Source organism: Aedes albopictus, chromosome 2 (genome assembly GCF_035046485.1).
Source record: "Aedes albopictus strain Foshan chromosome 2, AalbF5, whole genome shotgun sequence".
In the NCBI taxonomy this organism is placed as follows: Eukaryota; Metazoa; Arthropoda; class Insecta; order Diptera; family Culicidae; genus Aedes; species Aedes albopictus.
In genome coordinates this window covers 451,105,650-451,125,686 of record NC_085137.1, presented here as the reverse complement: position 1 = coordinate 451,125,686, position 20,037 = coordinate 451,105,650, and the positions used below count along the sequence as shown (strand labels likewise).

The 20,037-nt window shown below is 40.2% G+C and overlaps 2 protein-coding genes across 4 annotated transcripts in view; one reads left to right on the top strand and one right to left on the bottom strand.

Annotated features, from left to right (window-relative positions):
• Positions 1–20,037, bottom strand: part of LOC109419687 (lysophospholipid acyltransferase 6) — a 128,408-nt gene that overhangs the window by 97,098 nt on the left and 11,273 nt on the right. The window contains exon 1 of one of the 3 annotated variants that reach the window (XM_062853892.1): positions 8,383–8,600. The exons of the other annotated variants lie outside the window; for them this stretch is intronic. The gene's annotated coding sequence lies outside the window, so the exon portion shown is untranslated. Of the gene's footprint in view, positions 1–8,382; positions 8,601–20,037 lie in introns of those variants that run through there. 3 annotated transcript variants of the gene reach the window in all.
• LOC109398403 (uncharacterized) overlaps positions 1–20,037 on the top strand; it is a 698,553-nt gene that overhangs the window by 672,701 nt on the left and 5,815 nt on the right. The gene's annotated exons all lie outside the window — the stretch shown is intronic.

Genomic DNA, 20,037 nt, shown 5'->3' with positions numbered 1-20,037 from the left:
GCGGGAAGATGCGTAATCCATTCAGCGCAGCAAAAATTTGCTGATTATCAGTATTTCAGCCTTGTAATCTCATACCTACAAATATTAGGAAGACAGAACTCAATTCCAACTCTTACTAAGCTCATCTCTTAGCTTGACTGTGTAAAATACGTCTTATAATACAGATATCTTGGTATAACTTGCTCTAGGATTACTTGAAAGATTCGTTATGGACAATACATTCTTATTCGAACACAAAGAGTTGCCAATAATTTCAGTGCCACAATCGGCCATACTCCTTTCTGACGCTCTCACGCCAGGAAAACCCCATTTCAGACGAAACAAAAATGAAAAGCTTGCCATCCCAGAAACGGTGCAAAACAAAACGACCCCCATCTAATAGCGAGCAAGTGCTTTGCAAATACCATCCGTCCAGCTAAATAGTGCCAAAGGCCAATCGACAACGTTGTACGTACATCGGTACTGACTGACAAGGATCATTGTTCGGGAGGAAAATTCATTTCGCAACGGAACGGAAATTAAGCACGATAAATGGTTTTCCGATCGCTTTGTGCACAATTTTCCGGGCACAGGCCAGACCAAGACCCAGACCCAGGCCGTCCTGCTTTGGACGATGATGTTGATGGCTATCGTTTCCTTCGGGCATCTACTAGCCAGCACCAATACCAACCACCACCTCCATAACCGCGCAACCAGTAAAGTCAATTCTGCTGTTGGAGTAAGATCGATAGTTGGCAATATCGGATGCAATAGACGGTGCCGTCCATCGGAGTGTAGACGATACCGGCTAATGGGTCCAGTTAAGTGGATAAAATTGAAGGTTCCTGTTCCGGTGAAAAAAAAGCTGTTTGGTATTAGAATCGTTCTTATATAACCAAATTTACTGTGTTGGAATTGAGGCAGATTGATGTTTGGTACTTTCGAAACATTTCTTTTCACAACTTGTATCGGTTTTTGGCAACTGTATCAGTTTTGTGTGTCAGCTGTTTTTTATTTCTCTTGTGGACTAATATTCTCATATACCATACAGTAGTGGTATACACTATACAGTAACATACAAAATAATCAGATTATTACATTTTGAAAAATAAAGTTAGTCGGAACTTAGAGCTTATGATTCAGTGTTCTATTGAGAAATTTGCTTAATGTCAAGTGTTCATCAACCAAGTTCTTCCAGTGGTCCTTGTCCTTAAGCAACAGTAGCAGCTCTCGCATAGGGTTCCGGAAACTGACAAAGTTGTTTCTATCGTAAAATATTTCTACGCATTGTCCTCGCCTACCCGTGAATCTGTGCGTTACCCCTGAATGAAGCGATCTGTTGACAGATCTGAGACCAACCTTATGTGGATGGCTTTTGTCGCAAGGCATATACAGATGGCGACACGGCTGTCCATCTGGGCCCTATAATATAGACTTGACCGAAAAAGTCTATGCCCGGTCGGGAAAATGGGCGAGATATCGTTACTCGATCTTTAGGCATTTCACACATGTATAGCTTCACTTGAGATGGTTTTGCTCTGAAGCATTCGTAGTAACGATGGAAAACCTGCCGCACGGTGTTTCTGTCCACTAGCATCCAATATTTCTGCCGAATACTGCTTGAAAGCAATTGGGGACCAGCATGCAGTAATCTCTCACGATAAAGTTCCACGAATAGACGGGTCAGCCGATGTTGCTTCGGAAGTAGTATGAGATGCTTGAAGTCTATCGTTTCTGCAGAATATTCTAAACGATCGTCGAGAGGAATCAATCCGTCCGGTGATATATTTGCGACACAGGTACTCCCTTGGATAAGGCCTTCTACTCGTTGGAATCTTTCCCTTTCAATTCTTCTTTTATGTTCTGAGAACGGAGATGTACTAGCCATAGGCTGAACATCTCGATAAATAAACTTTATTATGTTATGAGTAGGGACAATGGAAATTCGCGGCAAAATTTCCTTAATTTCGCGGACCAACATTGCGAATTTCGCGATGATTTCGCGGCACCATATTTTTGACCGTATCGTTGTAGAAAACACCAATATTGCATGCGAAATGAATAATTCACTTGGATTTTGTGAGGCAAAATCATAAATTTACAGAAAAAGTAACAAATTTGATGAAAAATCTGAAAAGAAGTAGAAGCAAAATGCATCAAGCTTTTATTTTGCCAGATTCGAAACCGTAAATTTCTTTACACTGTTGAAAGTTATCAGCTAATTTATGTTTTAAAATTTAATATTGGCGAAATTTTAAGATTATTTTCTAAATTTTCTCTGATTTCGCGTCATTTCGCGGGATTTCTTAAATTTCGCGACCGTAGTCCAATTTCGCGGATTTCGCGGCTTCCGCGAAATCGCGAATTTCCATTGTCCCTAGTTATGAGCAATGTCGTCAAATGTTTCCAAATAGCTGCACTACGAATTTACCTTGAATAGTACGAGAGTTTGGTCACGAACTCTTCGATAAATTCCTCGGTAGTTATCGTCCTAGTTATGAATGCGGTGCGGCGTTTTTCGATATCTACCTTCTGAAGTCTACATTTCTGTTGTTTAGGACCATCCTTCCGATACTTCTAAAAAGCCTACCTGGACCTTGCCATCAAAAACAATTTTCCGCAAGGTTCTCTGATCCTATTATCCATGTTATCAAATCAGCCGGATTTTGTACTCGTGGTACATAATGCCACTTTCAGTTTAAAGTCAACCATTGAATTTCCGCACATCTTAGTCTTGAGTGAAACACAGGGTCTCCAAGTGGACGACGTAGCTGCTATCTAGCGTAGAACGTAAGCAGAGTCTGTCCAATAGTAAGCCCTAACTAGCATAAGGATGTTTGGCATAAGTACTTTAGTACATTGCAGTCAGCAGCACCACACAACTCCAATCTTGGAGCGGTTTGAATTTTCAAGGGTGCAACCTTAGATTTAGACGTAAAAAGTCGTACTAGAAAATTTTCCTCGCAATCTTCACTACGAACATAGATGCATCCCCCATAAGGCCGCACTGTTGATACGGCTGATCTGGTTGAGAACTGGTAGTTGTTGATGATAGTATCGCCATGGGTCACCTACTGTTTTGGATAGCGGTTGATCCAATTCTAGTCGTTCTCCACTTTCGTTCTTTGGGGTCTACAAGAAGCTACATGAACACCTTTAAGAGACGTGGTATCGGGTCAAAAGGCGTGGCTATCACCGATAGAACCTTCCGTTCCACATTGAGGAATGGCTTAGATTTCTGTATTTTTGACATATGCCCAATCTTCAAGAAAGGGCACTGACTAAAGTTTACGAATTGCAGAAGAATAACTCTTTAAAATTCGGCATATAAGATACTGTCGCGTGCCATGTTCAACAGACTGAGACCTCTTGAGGAGTCCTTCGTCTGCAAATACCAGTCTGGTTTTCGTGCGGATGATTTCTAGACAAATTTCGGGAATATAAATTGCACACTCACCATCTGTTCATTGATTTTAAGGCAGCGTACGACTCAGTGAAAAGAAATTAGCTTTGGCAGATAATGTCAGATCATGGTTTTCCGGCGAAACTAATTAGGCCGATACGCACAACGCTGGATGGATTAAAATCTAGTATTCGGATCGCAGACAAAGTGTCTACCTCGTTTGTGACCTTGGTTCACTTGAAGCAGGGTGATGCTCTTTTAAATTTTGCTGGTCAACATTGCACTCGAAGGCTCCTCGGCTTTGCGGACGATATTGATCTCATTGGCATCGATCGTAGAGCAATGGAGGAAGCTTATGCTCCTGTGGAGAGAGAGAGTGACAGCGAGGATAGGCTTGACGATTAAATCTACCAAGACGAAGTACATGATAGCGGGCAGAGACAGAGGCTGGCCTAGTGGGCTCGGATTACCATATTGAGAGCAGCTTACATTTTAAGCAGCTTCAATAACACTGCAAATTTATCAAAGAATAATCAGTTATTTTTTATATAATTACAATATAACACAATATTATATTGTAGTATAGTATCAGTTTACGAACAAGTCACCCAACAAAAATCTCCCCGACGTCGCTAAGAGGCGCTTGTTGAACTTGTTCAATCAGTTCCTGGATAACAACATCGTTCCGGATGATTGGAGGCAAGTGAAAGTGATGGCTATTCAAAAACCCGGGAAACCCGCGTCGGATCATAATTCGTACCATTCAATCGCGATGTTGTCTTGCCTACGGAAGTTGTTGGACAAGATGATTCTCTTTCGACTGGACAAATGGGTTGAATCGAATGGTATGTTATCAGATACACAATTTCGCAGAGGCAAAGTAACGAACGAATATCTTGCGTTGCTTGCTTCAGAAATTCAGCTTGCATTTGTTCAAAAGCAGCAAATGGGCTCAGTGTTGAATATTAAGGGGGCTTTTGATTCAGTTTGTGTCGGTGTTCTTTTCGACAAACTACACGAAAGTGGCCTTTCACCAATTTTGAACAACTTTTTGTATAATTTTCTGTTTGAGAAGCAGATGAGTTTTGCTCATGGCGACTTGACAGTTTCACGAATTAGCTACATGGGTCTCCCCCAGGGTTCATGTCTAAGCCCCCTTCTTTACAATTTTTATGTCAGAGACATAGATGATAGTCTCATGGAAAATTTCACGTTGCGGATGACTGTGTTGTTTCTGTTACGGGATCCATAGCAGTCGATCTGCAAGGACCACTACAGGATACTTTGGACAATTTATCTACTTGGGCTCTCAAGCTGGGTATCGAATTCTCTCCGGAGAAAACTGAGATGGTTGTCTTTTCTAAAAAACACAAACCGTCTAAGTTTCCGCTCCATCTGATGGGTAAGACAATCACTCATAGTATGTCTTCTCAATATCTCGGCGTCTGGTTCGACTCCAAATGCACCTGGGGGAAGCACATATGTGTATCTGATACAGAAGTGCCAAAAGCGAATCAACTTTATGCGAACTACATATAACCGGAACATGGTGGTGAGCACACCGGAAGATCTGATCAGGCTGTACCAAACAACCATTCTGTCGGTTTTAGAAAACGGTAGCTTCTGTTTTCAACCCGCGGCGAAAACACACTTGCTGCACCTTCAACGGGTTCAGTACCGTTTCCTTCGGATCGCATTAGGTTGCGTAAACTGGACTCATGCAATGAGGTAGTTGCTGGTGTACAGCCTCTGACAGACCGCTTTGCGGAGTTTTCGTTCCGGTTCCTCATCCGATGCGAGGTTGTGAATCCATTGGTCATAGAAAACTTCGAAAAGCTGCTCGAACAGAACCCTCAAACTCGTTTTATAAGTGTGTACTACTGGTACATGACGCTGGAGCTAAGCCCATCTTCGGTTAACACCAATCGTGACAACTTCTGTATTCCGAAAGTCTGTACAAATAAGTTCGGGCATATTAGCGGGAACAGACAGTTCTTCACAGATGGTTCAAAAACAAATGATTCGACTGGTTTGGTATCTACAACGATGTTCATAGCGCCGCCTTCACTCTTCCACCTGAGGACTATTTCATTTTTACCGACAGTCTAAGCTCTCTGGAGGCTGTTCGGTCAATGAAACCGATGAAGCACTCAGCGTACTTCCTGAAAGGAATACGCCAAGTATTGAATGCTTTGACCAAACGCTCATACACCATCACCATAGCTGGGACCCTTCACATTGCTCGATTCTGGGCAATGAGAAAGCGGACTCTCTGGCTAAGGTGGGCGCTAGCGAAGGCGATATTTACGAGCGTCAAATCGCTTTCGACGATTTTTTTGCATTGGCCCGTCACGAGACCTTGATCAGCTGGCAACAAAAATTGAGAGATGGGTAGCGTTTGAGGCAATGGTTACACTCCATCATTCCACAGGTGTCGAAGAAGCCATGGTTCAAAGAGTTGGATTTAGGCCGCGATTTCATTCGTGTAATATGTCGGCTGATGTCCAACCATTATTTGTTGAACGCACATACCTTCCATATTGGGCTCTCAGAAAGCAATCTCTGTGTCTGTGGCGTGGCTTATCAGGATATCGAACATGTCGTGTGGGGATGTAATGAGTATCGTGACGTCAGATCTGAGCTGCATGAAAATTTCCGGGTCGGAGACAAACAACAGAAATCCGTTAGAGAAGTGTTAGCAGACCTTGATTTGAAATATATGATTTTGATAAAAAAAAAATGATAAATAAAGTGTTAAATGTAAAATGAATGTAAAAAAATGTACAAATGAGTTTGGCTCAGTTATGCCCATGTGGCGCCCCAAGCCTTCCAAACAAACGAATAAGTAAATAAAAATCACCCAACAACAGTGCACAATTCATAGTTGTTCCACCAATCACGAACAAAAATGCACTGTTCTATGTTCTCAACATCCAATAGGCAGGGATTGTGGTGTACGTCGCTTTTGCTACAGGGTTGCCAGTTCCACAAAGAGCCAATCGTATTACTATTCGCAACACCTTCAACGTCACATTGGTATGCTTGAATCACTTCCATTCCAGCGAAGTCAATGCATTCGAGGAGCGGCTTCCAATCTCAACAATCTGTGAAGACCAAAATACCATCGGTTTAGATCAGTTTTAATACCGTCCAAACACCTGGAAGACGTTGCGCAGCTTGCAGGACCAACCACCTACTATTCCAGTGCAGTGGTGAGACATTTTTATGGCATCTATACTAATCAATTATAGCATAAATTCATAAAGTTTTTTTATGAATTTCGTTTGAAGTGAAGCAAAACCTTGGGATTCCATCAAACTCTTCAAAGTAGAAAGGGGCGCAGAAGGAGACGCATAGATAATAGGTTTACACCATATCACCTGAGCGCAATCCCTTAAATTCCGTGTGCTTCAAAAAGGATTATAAATTCTACGAAAATTGTTTCTATAACATTTTAGCTTGGCAAAAAAAGGTGTTAACGTTTGAAAAGAATTAATGTGAGAATAAAAGTATTTGTGTCCTAGACACAGATCCTAACTTTCTGTTCGTCACTGTAAGAGTCGGCTACTATCCACGTCAAAACAATACGTTTCCAAGAAATGCCGCCATCAAATCACGCAAGCAACGCATTGGTTCCACCCTTTTAGGATAATCTTTACGATCCAATAACTAGAAAGAAACCCGGAGTCATAAAAATATATCATCGGACTTCCGGAATAGAACTGAAACAACGGCGTCGTCGATTCAGCCGACCGACGACGTCGTCGGTTGGGCACAACCACCACCGGTTGATCATCTAACTCTAGCAGGAGCTACTAGCACGCGCTCGGCGCATGTGGCCTCCTTAGTAGTGAGCGGGTGGCGAAAGCCCAATATAGAAAAAGCGAACGACGCCCGCGACGACACACTGAAATAACTTCAATCATCAATGAGCGAACGCCCCCACCAAGGTCGAAACAATAAGCTCTCGATGTGTGGCGATGGCGGTGGCGGTTGCGGTGCGGTATGCCATCTTGGCCTTCTTTCAGCACGAGCTTTGCTGCAAGGCATTGAAGATATTCAACATTTGCCCTTTGACGTGCGAAAGGAGGGCGGGTGGCGATTATTTGGTGCAAAGGTACGCACCATCAGTATGTATGAGCGATGATAAAAGCTTTAGTTCTCTTCGCTTTAGTAACTCTGAAAAGCTTCAAATTTACTTAGCTTCCAGTCTCGAAAACGATCCGGTTCCTCTACGTTTTCAATGGAAACGTGAGCAGGTGTGGTTAAACACTATGTATAGTAACCTGGTGGAAAAACGTGTTCTTCGTAGCTCTTTTCAACTGTATAGTAAAACTTTCAAAAATATAGTTACTTCTTACACGTTAGTCCCCATTGAGAAGTAACAGAAAAGAAATAAATTATTCATAAACGTAGCCAGACAATTCCATCTTTTAATCCTTCTGCGAAACATACGCGTGTTTCGGCCATCGCTTTCAGTCTTCCCCAGTGTCAGTTATCAGAGTGGATAACTGACACTGAGAAAAACTGCAAGGTAGCCGAATTATGCATTTTGTCAAAGGATGAGCATTGGAGGGTGGAATAAGAAGGTACACAAACTCAAACTCGTTTTACTTAATCGAAGACGATAACTTGAATATAGAGTTCCAAAAGTAGTACCTACAAGGTCTTACACTATAGTTTAATCGAAATGATTCAATATTCAAACAAATTTCCAACATATCACAATCCAGCCACGGCACATGCTCTTCCGAATCATCCACACTCACGCCGAGCGAACACTTAATCGTTCTGTTTTGGTTCCCAATCCTCAAAGTTCTGTTTTGATTATGAACGCTCGTTTGGCTCCACCAGGCCGACTTTACGTAGTATTTATTTTCGTTACACGAATACCAACATTAACAGCGCACAAGGTCACTTCCAATGTTATTTGGTTGTGATGATGAGTCACAAGATTCCACCAAAAGTATGTATATCATGATCACTAACAAGCGGCACACCTGTTTTCTCGTTTTTCGATTCCCCGACGATCACTTATCGAAATTATAAGCACAAACACTGAACACTGAAAGAAAAGATTAGTAGGTGAATGGCATTCTGTGTCATCCAAACAAATTGACATTAGCTACGTGTGTCGCTCGGTGCCAATAGGCTGTCCAAACAATCGTCGTGCCACCTCAAATTAGTTCAACAATAATGACTAAATGCTTTGTTCCATATAGCACGATCGGCACTATCAGCAAACTGAAAATGTATGCACTATTAACCCTTATGTGGCCGACAGGGTACCCGGGTACCCAGCACCCATTTAAAAAGCACGGTGTAGAAAAATGCAAAAAGTTTGTCGGACACATAACGGTTAATCACGAGAGCTAGCAGCAGGTCTTGGAGTCACGTTTTCGAACAAATCAGATTAGAACGTGCGCGCGCGCAAACGCTAATCGCAACCAACCCGAACGCGGCGGCTTCATGCGTTAAACTAGTTTCTTGCGCGCGATGCCCGACCACTCGAACCCGGTCGTTTGCCGGTTAGGTTCTAACAAATACATTTAATAAAAACAAATAGGTAGGTATACAGCGCGAGGGTTACTTAATTTGCATCCAGTGCCAATTCTGACCTATTAGGATTTCAAAACATTTTATTAGCCGGCAGACGGCGGGGCAAAACACGTCCGAAATCCTTTGGAGCTGCTCCATTTGGAGAAAGTAAACGAACCCATCGTCGTAAAAGGTGTACTTAAATAAATAGAAACACTCACACTCCGACGACGATCGGATCCAATTTTGGTGCTGGTGAGGGATGCCCGTTGCATTCATAAGTGGTATGCGCTGCAGTATGGGCGTTTGAAACCAATCGAACGCCAAATAAATAAACGATCACAAGTAGAATTACAATTATTGCAGGTCTCGGCAGTTGCTCTGTGCCAAGGATGATGACGGTGACAATCGTTGTATGGTTGGTGTGGTGCACCACCAATTTTGTAATCCAATAGCGTCATGCCGGCGGGAGGCATAAATTTAATCTCAAACCGCCGCCAATTGATGCACTTACCTGAAATTGAAAATAGAAGGGAAAAGTTGATTAGGTTTTTGATTGTATACTAGAGTACCGTTCTATGTAATTATTTTTTATTTTATTTTTTTTTGTAGAGTGACCAGGTGGAGCTGCATGACAGCTGAAAGCAAAGCCTGGACCCTTTCCCAACTTTCCCCCTACTAGTACCAATACTCACGATGGACTAGACGATGTCGTCAACTTGAGCAAAGTGTGTAGTAATTAGTATTGGGTCGTAGTAGTTTTTAAAATTACTGTGTTTTAACTATTCCCATCGCACTAGTGTTTTGACCGAATGGAAGCTCCAAAGATGATATGATAATTGAACAATATTTCAATAATCGAAAATATCCGAGATCACTGGACAACATTCAGAGAGAAAAAAAGCTGTACATGTTAACGCCTTCAAGGTACTATTCCTGAGAAATATTACAAAGAAGAGCAAAAAATTTGTCATAGCCAATGTTTACAGGTTTGATATTTTTGAAAATTATTCGGAGACAGCTGCCAGAGCTAGCGTTTTTAGCCGATATGGGCAACTAGTTTTCTGACAGCATCTCTAAACAATAAATCAAATAATAACCTAAGTTTTTTACAATACATTCTGAAAATTATTTCAAGCTGATTACCAATAGTGTCAATAACCGATGTTGGTCATTGACAGCACCAGCATCATCCCCAAATAACTCTCATATTAGTGTTAGGTAACACTTTTTGAGCTTCCATTCGATGTTGTAATGAAATCAGTCAAACCCTATACGTCGGCATATAGTCTATAATGTGTCAAATTGTGTTCTTAACCCTAAAAGGGATACCTTCATGGCCTCAGTTTCGTCACCTCGCTGAGTGTGTTCCATCAAAGACGAGCTCTGAAAGGCGCCTGGGGTCTAATGGACCGCAGGTATCCCTTTTAGGGTTAATTTCGTCTAGTCGTCTTCTGCATATCTGTGATCATCTAAGTCCGAAGTATTATTACATCCACCGTAACCCTTTAGATTGTCAACCGTCCTAAGTCCTAAAGAAACATGTAACAAAATTCTTGCTTTTTTGGTCAGTGTTATAATACCGTCTAGAATATAAAACAAAAAAATTCAGTCAGCTGATTTTTGTGTCAAAAATTAAAATGATTAAGTTTATTTGTCAACTTCTATATATTCATCGCTACAAACCTATAAAAAGAAGAAATACAAATATAAACTCATTTCTAAAATCAGCAGTTTTGACTGATTAGGGTCCAGAATTTTCTAAAGGTAATAAATTTAATTGTTAACGTTACCTTAAGTCAACTTATCCTAGCGTCCCCTGTCCTGTGTACTTTCGAATTCAAGTGATGAATGATGAGTGTAACGCAGAGACCTCCCCTACCCACTCTTGCGTTACGTTAAATTCAACAATTATTGTTAAATTTGAGAAAATTTAAAGAATGCAAAGATTAGATCTATGCAAGCTGAATTATAACTTGTGATAAATGCACTACGGATACTCCTTTGGTTCCCATTAGCACTTACGGCCGATTCTTTCACTTGCGATCAACTCGTAAACCAGATATATCTAGCTCAAAGTCCAAGCAGTGGAGAATAAACTGGCGCTAAAATGCTAATGGGCTAAGCCCTCCCATCGCGTCAAGATTGAATATCCAGGGGGAGGGAGTACCGTTCTATGTAATTATTGTATTGAATTGCTACAAAATAGTTGAAAAGACACGAAATGCATCAATATAGTCATCTCGTTGATAGGTTTAACAGAGTTTAACTGGTAGACTCTGAGCGCCATAATAATCTTACGCTACCAAATTAATACAAAATGTAAAACAAGCGATTATGGCACCGATTTATTTCATTCTTTTTGTTTTCATACGTGATGTAGCAATCGTCGGAGAAACTGTGAAGGGGCTTTTTGGTGGGAGGGGGGTCTAGCCAAAGTCAAATTTCAAAATTTGTGTATGGACAAAAGTCTACGAGGGGGGAGAGGGGGTCTGAGATGGCCAAATTTTGGTCTACGTGGTTTATGAACAGCCCCTAAAGAAACCCCTGAGAGAACTTCTACAGAAATCTCAGAAGGAAATTTTGGTGAAATTTAGGCAGAATTTCCTGGAAGAATTCCTAGAGTATTCCCGGAACTCCTGGTAGAATCTCTAATGGAATACTTAGTAAAATCCCGAAAGTAATCTCTGATGCAGAAAACCCATAAGGGGTTTCTGGAAGAACCCCGAATGCAGTTCCTGGAGGAATCCGGCATGGATAATCTGGAGAGATCTCAGAAGAAATTCTTAGAGAAAACCCCGCACAGAGTTCTTGGCGGAATCCTGGATGAATTCCAAAAAGAATTCCTGTAAAAATTCCAGAAGAAACTCCTGGAGGAATCTTGAATGGAATTCCACACAAAATCCTGAAGGAATCCCGTATATCCTGGAGAAAATTCCTGATGGGAGCCAATGGTAGTATGATGAGCACGAGGATATTGATGTGTGGCTCTTGTTCCTTTTTCAGTCCGATTGGGGGTCCATTATGAGTTGCCGTTAGCCGATATCCGAGTTTCTGAGTCCGTTAGAGCATATGCTCAGAAGAGGGCCAGGTGTCAGCCTCTCTCTGAGAGAAGAGCAACTGACAAAAAAAAATGCAAGAGACGGGGCTGGGATCGAACCAATGACCATCCACTTATGAAGTGAACGTGTGACCACTACGCCATGGGCCCCGACTATGCTCAATCTTATCAGGCTTTGATCCTATTTTAAACTATTTTACACTGTAATCCCACAGGAAGTCTCTTTGGGATCCCAGCAGAATGCCACCTGAAATGTCAGCCAGCATTCCCTTCGCCTAGTCCACTCTGACTTAACATCGACCATATGTATGTCCTTACGGAAACAGTGCCAGAGGAACACATGAGAGGTTAAAGGGTATGCACCATCCACTATACCCTTATGGTACAAAAGCTCACTTTCTAAAAACATGGACATTGCAACCCGAGCAGAAGGGCATACCTTAAAAATACCATGCAAAGAGCAACATGTGTTCTAATACCTAAAATTGTTATTGTTGCATTATTCTACGAAATGTTATAAGAACATCACAATAACAGTTGAAGATATTTGAACAGAGTTTGGTATTGATGTAGTATTTGTTGGTTTAGCTGTGAAAATAACCAAAGAACAAGATTTGCTATTACATCATGAAGTCATCGAACAAATGAAACACTCAATAACAAGAAATGTTATTAGTTTGTTATCCAATAACTTTGGAATAACAAATACAGCATTTGAAATTTTAGGTATGCATTCATTATTGAAATAACAAAACTTGTTATTTTCTAGGTGTTATTTATACAAAATTTTGGTATTCATTTTTGTTATTTTGCCTCTTATTACCACCTAATGAAGGGCATATCAAGGTATGGTAGTATTTAAGCTAAATACCTTGATATGTTATTCACTTGTTATTTTCTTCTGCTCGGGAAACTGGAGGGTTTATTTTAAGAACATATGAAATTTCCTATCACTTATGTTCTTACTGTTGTTTTCCCGTGAACTGTAGGGGAGACTGAGGAGACTTGATCCCTGGGGAGACTTGTTCCCCCCATATTTGCTCGGAATCGAAAATATTTTTCTTCTTGCACATTTTTTCCAAAACTACTCCTGGACAAACGACTATGTTTTGGCTACAAGTGATTTCGATTGTACATTGCATTATTTTTTAACGGCTGATGGTTTGTTTTCAGTCCTTCAGAAATCTTGTTTGTGATTCCGAAAAATCTCAATAACTTTGTGAAAATTGAACCAAATGGTGTCAAAATTTCACAGCACATAGTTTAAATAAAATACTTTCAAACTTATTCATCCAAATAAAGCTGTTGTTAACGTATTTAAATTAATTCAGCTTAGTATACACAACAGTGACATGGGGAGACTTGATCCCTCGAGGATTACACACACGTTATACATGTGAAAAATATAAATTCTATTCGGAAGCCTCTATTTACTTGGAATTCTAGTCTATTCAACGATAAAATGTGTCAGATTATTATAACTTGAGTACAAACCAAGAAAAGGGGGATCAAGTCTCTCCATTTTTAAAATCCGGCATATCCTTAAACATTTCGGAAATCTTACAATTTCAAACACTCCATATTCATCGGAAATACAAGAAAATTCGAAAAGAAAATGAATAGGAAGACTCTGGAATTATTTTCCCTTTAAATAAACCATGTGCTCAAAGGGGGATCAAATGTCACCCATTTTTGAAAAATACATCATTAGACATGCCTCCATAAAAACACAGTTTTGAAAACTTTAACAATAATTGAAAGGCCTTCTGTTGTGTATAAACTTGCAATAGATGTTTACCTGCCATTTTGTACGGAAATCGGATCTGGTTTTGTGTTTTTTCTCAAAGTTTCAGGTAAATTAAGAAAAAGGGATCAAGTCTCCCCAGTCTCCCCTACAGTGTCACACAAGAACATATTCCGATACGCAGACCATCTCCAAAACATCCATGGGGAACGCATATATACGACGACTAAAACAAGTAAGGTGCAAAATCATTCGCAGATACTGCAGATATCCACGCCCAGTAAATTAGTACCAGTTCAACCGAGCCAGCAACAATTATCGACTCTACATCCGTTACCTCTACAAACGATATAATCTACGAACGCAGAGCAATGTGCGCAGGAAATTCGTCAACTCCAAACGTAAAGAACGAGGTTTACCTGTTGGGATGTTTTACGGAAATAAAGTCGGAAATAAAACTTTTTGAATCACATTTCCAAAGCGCGTTCAATAACTTTGTCTCTTTTTCCGCTCAATGTTTGCTCTTTGAGTCATCTGCAAATCACGCCTGAGCAAGAACAGATGGCAATATTGAAACTGAAGACGTCTTACACTAGCCTTGACGGAATCCCATTGTGTGTTTTTAAGAAGTGTAGTGGTTCATCCATTAGCGTGGATATTTAACGCTTCATTACGGCAGAGCAAGCTTCCAACTGGCTGGAAGTCTTCTATAATGTTTCCAGTACACAAAAAGAATGACAAGCAGAATATTGAAAAAAAAAATACCGCGGAAATACGTTTTGAAATCGTGATAAATAATGTGTTCTTCACATCTTGCAAACATTACATCTCTGTACACCAACACGGATTCCATCACAGAAGATCCACCTCCACAAATCTCGTTCAGTTCGTCTCTTTTTGCCTGCGTCATGGACTCCGGAATGCAGGATCGATACTGTATATACAGACTTGAAATCTCTCTTTGATTGCGTAGACCTGATCTCTCGTTTCTGATGATCTCGTTCGCTGGTTTAAATCATATCTAACGGATCGAAGGCTGGTCGTCAAAATCGGAACATCGGAAACATTATTGAACTGGTCTGGAGTTCATCAAGGCAGCATTTTGGGACCATTGCTGTTTTCCATGTTCCTGAATGATCTAGCGTTCTTCCACCAGGAATCCGTCTGTTTTTCGCAGACGACGTAAAGGTTCAACTTATACATGCTGATTAGTTGCCTCCAAGACTGTGCACAACTACAACTATCAGTTCAGTCCTTCGTCGAGTTGTGTATTACCAACTTGCTGACGGTGAGCCTTCAAAAGTGCCACGTTATATCCTTCCATCGCAAACGAACACCAATTACTTATGCTTATGTCATCGCCGATCAACCACTGGAACGTGTGACTAAATAAGGTACGTGATTTAGGCGTGATTCTGGACGCTGTGATCTCCTTCGGGATGCACTATGAGAATATTATTTCCAGAGCAAACTGGCAGCTCTGGTTCATGTTCAGCATAGCCGACGAATTCCGTGACCCTCTAAGTTTACGATTGCTACTGTGTATTGGTCCGATCCATTCTAGAATCGAATGAAGTAGTATGGTTCCCATATCAGTCCACCTAGATTTCTAGAATTTAAAATGTGCAACGAAAATTTGTGAGATACGCCCACCGTAATCTACCAGGGTATCGCGCCACTTGGGCGGTGGTTCTATATTCGTCTGTTTGCCACTATAACTCAGTCAATTTTGAACCAATTGACTTGAAATGTTGTACTCGGGTAGATACTATCCCTATCTCACCACATTCCAAAAGTTGTGCCAATTGGATCAAATTTGACTGAGTTATAATGGAAAACAGACGAATGTAGAACCACCGCCCAAGTGGCGCGATTCCCCATCACCAAGGCGGGGACCGCATCAATTTCCCAAGCTACGAAGACCACTGCAGATTGCTTACCTAGTCAGCATCTATGATCCAATGCGAGTGATTCGTCAACGTGACTTTATGATACTCGAGTAGAGAAACACAGGTTATGGATCGCATGAACCAATCAGGTTCATGTCGGAGATATTCAACCGCGAGTACGATCTGTTCGACTTCAACAATTCCGCCAGCTCATTCAAACGAAGAATCTTGACAAATTCATGAAGAGATATTTCTGAGATTATCAGTCAAATATTGAAATGAAAGGTAAGGTAAAAATCCACTTCGTCAAAATGTGCTAATTCCCGGTATATCTGACCCAAAATAGACGATAATTACAGATATTCCAACTTACATACATACATCATATATATCAATGGCTAATCAGATAAAAGCAAAAAGATGTAAAGTTAACTATCAATAACCACCCCTGATAGCACTGAAAATCGAATAATTACACAAAATTTTATGTTTTAATTCCACTCCACTTACGATTTTACAATTTTTCTCGTTTTGCGTACGACGAAGGCAACTGTATCAAAGCAGCAGCTAGCCGAGTTGTTCTGCAGCGACGTTCAATTTTCACTTCGCCAGATTCACTTATTGTGTCAACCTTCAATTTACACCATAGAAAAGCTCTGTGGCACTTCAAAGTTAGATCTGCAGAATGCAGCAAAAGCTGTTCAATTAATCAAATCGATTGGTTTTTCCCGTCGGTAAAATGTTTGTTTACAGTTGTCTTCGCCTTGGGAGGATGCAAGCAAATGCGTGCGTTGATTTTTTGCATACAAAACATCGTATTTCACAACCAAGAAGAAAGATTTCTTCGTTACACTGTGATAGCGTATTATGATCCGTAATTGAAATTCTCAATTCAAAAGTTTCTGATTAATCGTGCTTTGAGTACATGATTTGATTTGGATTGCTTAGCATTTGGCCGACATTTCCAATAAACACCTACGATCAAATCATAACTTTGGATGTACCATAGTGCCACGTAGAAGGTGTGTCGGGAATTGAATTTAGATTGTGCCCGAAATAGACGTGGACTTATTGGAAACAGAACTCGAGGGAGAATTATTAATCAATCTTATTGTTTTAAGAAAATTGTTTTTACAATATTTGTTTACATGATATGGAAGCTAATTTATAAATTAGTTATTGATAACAAATTGGACATGAGGCGTTAGAGGAGGTGAAGAATAAAACCAATCATTATTGGTCGGTATTTACCTACATAGACGGGAATTAGTTGAAAATCCTATATCAACGGAGTAAAAACAAAACAAAAACGAAATGGTAACGCCACGCTCAACTTATACATTGAAGTGAATGTATCATTTTGATTATAATCATCTACAGTAGGAAGAACACCCAACCACAACTTTCGGATGTTGTGGTAAAACTGAAACGATGGTATCTGGCGATACGATCGTACGATCATACGGTGACACACACAAAAATCAATGATTCATACATACTACGTGGGACACGTACAAGAATACTGCAAATAAAAATGACAGTGTCATGACTGGGCTGGCATCATGGCGCGTGAGCTGACTAAGTGCCATATTTTGACCAAGTGGCAAGGCGGCCGCTGATGGCGGATTCTCTGTTTGTTCAAAGATCTTCACAGCTTGTAAATGTTATCCATTTCCTCTGAGTATTATTTCAATTGTCATGATCTACAAATCGACGAAATAAAACATATTTGTTTAGATATATATAACGCTTAGCAGAAAAATAATCCCATGTTCCAGTGGACATGTAAAAACACGACCCGCGCCTATCGTGTATGAGTTACCCAAATAGAGTGACTCTAGTTTTTTTTAATCTCTGAGAAATTAATCCATCCATTGCGAACCAAGAAGCAAAAGTGAGGATGAAAAAATGGCAAAACCCGGCGTCTACTCCTCTATATTGCAACGATTACATAAATTCAGACACAACTAAGCCGGCTCCAATGTTAGATTCCGAAACCAGTTTTCCAATGTCGCGGTATCGACTCTCGGCGCAGCTAATACAGTAACTAATCCAAACAAAAGGACTACAATGATAAGACCTGCAGCTGCCACTACCCTTTTTCGATTCGAAGTTGCTTGACAAAACGAAAAATTGGTAACCTAGTTGCAAAAAAAATATCATACTTTTTATCAGCCGATACTAGTCAGTCAGTTAATCAGTCAATCAGTCAAGGTCGCCATGATGCAGCACTGGCTTGGATAGTAATGCTATTTTCAAGGCAACCGCGACATTGGTGAAAGTTGTATGGCCAGTAGGCGCTTTTTTTTCCTCGTAAAACGAGCCGGCTTTTAGTTATGTAATCGTAGCCTATCGCATCTAATAACCATACCGGGTTTGAACAGTAACTGGTTTGGTCTGGTTTTGTGGCTGCGGATTAATCATAGGAGGGTCCATAGGTTGAACAGCATACGAAAATTATGATGTGTTTGTTTTTGGGGTTTTGAAAATTTTCGAAGTATGGAAATATCACATTTCTGTTGCCATTCATAGCAACAGAAATAAGGTAGAGCTAGTTCTGGTACGATTTCATCAAATCACTGAATAAACTTATGCAGAAATACTTTTATTAACTTCGAACCTTCATCTCAACCTTGCTATAATAGGCGCGTAATTTCATCGTTAGTTTCCGAACAAAATCGAAAATTGATAGACCATGAAAACCGTTAGCTACTCACAAACAACCGGCGCGGCATTTGCCATCCGAAGGTTTTTCTCGTGTTCGCTGCTTTTGTTTCATGTTTGTTCACACGATACTATTCTACACACAAAAATATTGAATGAAATAGTGTAACCCGCATCGAGTTAATTCATTTGTTCAGCTGTGACTTCATGACATGCCGAAGCTTTTTTAGGAAATACTTAACGAAATTATTGGAGTTTTGGGTTGGATAAATACTGGTTACATTGTCGGTATAACTAACATCGTTTACAATTGAAGCCTAACTTTAACAAACACCGTATCTAAGACAATCCACGAACGGAGAAAATCGAAGGTGAAGTTCGCTGTTCCCATAGAAACTTATACATAGAGCGTTTTAGGATCGTGAAAAATCCGGGTATTTTTTCACAAATAAACCCTAAAGGTGAATGATACAAGAAGTCCTTAACGAAATTCAGCGCCTCATGTGAAAATCTCGTTTTTGTTTACATATGTTTCATACGGTATTTGGTAAAGTTAGGCTTGATTTGCAACGAACTAACACCAGCTGGTCTTTGTTTCGACTGGTAACTACTAACAGACAGTTTGCCTCAGACAGCTTCCGTTTGCCATAAAAAAGAGGATTAGCACGTTGATAACAATTGAGCAGGTGTCTCCGGGTTCATATACGTTCCAAACAGTTGAATGAATATTCTCTGCAAAAATGATGAGAATGGAAGTCGTTTGTTTGCTTGATTTCGAGCCATCAGACACGGCATATGATATCATCGTCGTAAAATGTGTTTTGTATTCAAATTGAGGCAGTTTAGAGTAGCTTGTTGTGAATTGGACTAGTGTAGTGTAGTAGGGAAGTGCTGAAATATGGAAACAAAGTCATTTTCTATCAGTTTTCAAGCTCTATTGTTTGTTTGTATTTTTAACACAGAAATTAGAAAATCACTAAAAACTGGCGCTTGCTAAATATACTTATAAATCTGCTTCTTCTTCTTCTATATGGCTCTACGTTCCCACTGGAACTTGGCCTGCCTCTCTTCAACTTAGTGTTCTAGTTATTAATTGAAGGGCTTTCTTTGCCTGCCATTGCATGAATTTGTATATTGTGAGGTAAGCACAATGATATACTATGCCTAGGAAGTCGAGATTTTTTTCCGACCGGAACAAGAATCGAACCCGCCGTCTTCGGATGGGCGATCCATAGCGTAAAACCATTAGGCTAAATGGAGACCCACTTATACGAATCTATTGGGAACATTTCCACTCTTTTAGTTACTTTTAAGACAATTTCCTTGAACTTTGACCAGAATACCCTTTTCTAAGTTTTCTTTCTATGTTTAGGGGTGTCAGTAGGTCAGCTCCTGTTTAGGGGTTTAGTGGTACTCAATTATTCAAATTTCAACAAATATTACTATAGAAAATCTCCAAATTATTATACACTGGTCAAGTACAAGAGTACCATATGTTATTGTCGTTTTCGAACATATTTTCAATTCCGACATGTTTTCTTTTATCATTCACCTTTCGATCCTGTCTTGCGCTTTGCGTATTCAAATGGAGTTTTGATTTGATTTTTTGTTTTTTAAAACCGAGATAGTGGCAATACGATTGAGAATGTCATGTGCATGTTAATGGTGTGTTTGATTTTATGTTTGATCATGCGTTATGCAATTATACTATCAACACAATTTGTTGATTCAATGTTTCACAATTATTCATAACTTAAAC